Source organism: Magnolia sinica, chromosome 10 (assembly GCF_029962835.1).
Source record: "Magnolia sinica isolate HGM2019 chromosome 10, MsV1, whole genome shotgun sequence".
NCBI classification, from domain to species: domain Eukaryota; kingdom Viridiplantae; phylum Streptophyta; class Magnoliopsida; order Magnoliales; family Magnoliaceae; genus Magnolia; species Magnolia sinica.
In genome coordinates this window covers 57,890,997-57,893,726 of record NC_080582.1, presented here as the reverse complement: position 1 = coordinate 57,893,726, position 2,730 = coordinate 57,890,997, and the positions used below count along the sequence as shown (strand labels likewise).

The following is a 2,730-nucleotide window of genomic DNA, read 5'->3' as shown; positions in this document are numbered from 1 at the left end:
CTTCCATCCAAGGGCTCCCTTATGCTCAATGAGAGTAGATATGAGCATACTCTCCTGTTCTTTCTCCAGGTGGGCAGAGATCACCACCGGGTATGTCTCATCTTAACCTAAATAGACATATTTCAAATCAGAGGGTAAAGGTTTTAGGTCAAGCTTCGGTGGCTTGAGGTTAGACGGTAGAGGCACTACATCAGTTTGGGGCAACTCTTCAAATCGTGGCCTTCACCGGTTAACTTCAAGTACCGGTGTAGTATCAAGCAAGGCACACGTCTCCCTAATCATGTCATCATCAAAATCATGGGAGTGGGCCAGGCACATCTCTAGAGGGTCAGAGGAGAAGGTCAGAGGTGTTGTATCTTCCACTAAAGAGTCAATCATGTTAATGTCGTGGAAATTGTCATCATCCTCTAAGTTTCTGCCGTTATTGAAAAATATGTTTGACTCCAATGTCATATTCCCAAAAGACATAGTCATGACACCATTCCTGCAATTGATAATTGCGTTTGAAGTGGCAAGGAATGGGTGACCAAGAATGACGGGAATCTGAGTGCTCATGTTATTGATGGGTTCGGTGTCTAGGATGATAAAATCTACAGGGTAGTAAAATCTATCAACTTGGACCAACACATCCTCAATTATCCCTCTGGGTACATGAACAGAGCGATCAACAAGTTGTAGTGTGGTTAGGGTGGGTTTTAATTCACTCAAACCTAACTGTTTGTATACCGAATAGGGAATCAGATTGACGCTCGCTCCTAAGTCAAGAAGTGTGTGATCAATTCGATGGTCCCCGATTACACATGATATGGTTGGGCTACCGGGATCTTTGAATTTTTGTGGCACGTCTTGCTTTAGGATGACACTCACTTTCTCGGTCAAGAAGATCTTCTTTTGAATACTCTGCCATCGTTTGGTCGTGCATAAGTCTTTCAGGAATTTAGCATATGAAGGTATCTGTTTTACCACATCAAGTAGAGGAATGTTGACTTTCACTTGTTTCATCGCCTTTAGGATATCCTAAGAGTTAGAGAGAGGTTTTGGAGCGACCAACCATGGAGAAATGGAGCAACTGGCTTTTCTATAAGTTCCGGTTCTAATTTTTGTGGGGCATCACTAGATCCATCATTGTTGTCTTCTTCTGGTTCTTGAGGCTTTTCGGGCCTAACCAGAAGGTTTTTATCAATGATCTTCCCACTCCTAAGAGTGGTGATGGATTCAGCGTGCTCCATTTGATTTAAAGAGCTGGGATTACTTATCTCGTATTGCGGTTTAGGATTGGGGAGCGGTTTTGCAGGAAGCATCCCCTATTCTATAACCGTCGTACATGAATCCATTTTTTGCATAAAATCTTGCATTGCCTAGGTCAGCTCTTGCATGGAATTTTGAACCGGTTCTTCTTGAGGTTTCCCCTGATTTGGATTTTGATTGAAAAAACTTTGAGGGGTAGCAGCTTGTCCATTTCTCCAACTAAAGTTTAGATGATTTTTCCAACTAGGATTGTACGTATTAGAGGTCGGTCCATTGAAAGGTCTTTGATAAGTATTTACAGCATTGGATTGTTCATTCAACACTTCTCGAAAGGCGGGTATCGTAGGACAATTTTCAGTTGTATGAATGTTGCAATCACAGATGTCGCAAACACTTTCATTAACCTTATCCTTCTTTCCTTCCATGGCCTCAACTTTCCTTATGAGTGTAGTCACTTTATACTTGAGATCATCCTCTTCTTTAAAGAGATACAATCCACCTTTCTCCTTAGATTGAGTCGGCTTAGATGTGGTGTTCGATTTTGGGTAATAATCTCATGATTGTGTTTTTTCAGTAAGACTATCGAGGTAATCCCATACCTCATTGACGTTTTTATTAATGAATTCTCCATTACACATTGTCTCAACCATTTGGCGCATGGAAGATGTCAGTCCATCGTAGAAAAAATTTGTAATGTGCCACGTTTCAAAGCCGTGTTGTGGGCATGAACTGACCAAATCCTTGAACCTTTCCCAACATTGGTAAAATGTTTCATCCTCCTTTTGGGTGAAGTTCATGATTGCTTTTCTAAGGGTAATCATTTTATGATGTGGAAAAAATTTCTTTATAAATTCCCTTTGCATAGCATTCCATGTGCCAATGGATCTAGGACGCAATGAATGTAACCATGTCTTAGCCTTCTCCTTTAAGGAAAAAGGAAAGAGTCTCAGCCTGACTGTGTCCACAGACACATTTTGAAAATATAAAGTGACTATGATCTCATTAAACTCTTTCAAATGTAGATATAGTTCTTCAGATTCAAGCCCATGGAACTTAGGAAGGAGTTGGATAACCCCTGGCTTGATGTCCATATGTCCTGTATTTTTTGAAAAAAATCATGCATGAGGGCGTACTCACCCCCGCTGGTTGTAAATAATCTCATAAAGTACGAGGCGAGGGTGCTTGATGCACCTCATTCTCATCCTGAATGTCCTCCACCCTAGGTTGGGGTAGAAGAGGTTGGTTTTTAGCCATCACTTCAATTAACTTAGGAGATTTCGAGTGGTGTTTAGTCCTGCGATGGATAGTTAACCCCTCAACCAATCCTCCTTCAGTCAAGAGATGTCGAGTGTTGTCACGGGCCCACTTGGGCATGAAACACTCATAGCCCTCAATCAAATTCGAAACCTAATCCTAAGAAAGGAAAAGAAAATCTAGGAAGAAAGAGAGGGTTGGAAAGAAGTTACCAATTTAGAGTCCTTA

At 41.3% G+C, this 2,730-nt stretch overlaps 1 non-coding gene across 1 annotated transcript; it reads left to right on the top strand.

Annotated features, from left to right (window-relative positions):
• The first annotated feature begins 1,956 nt into the window (after positions 1-1,956).
• On the top strand, positions 1,957-2,063 carry LOC131217822 (small nucleolar RNA R71). Its single transcript, XR_009157412.1, has one exon. It is a non-coding gene; the product is annotated as a small nucleolar RNA R71 (small nucleolar RNA).
• Positions 2,064-2,730: the final 667 nt, after the last annotated feature.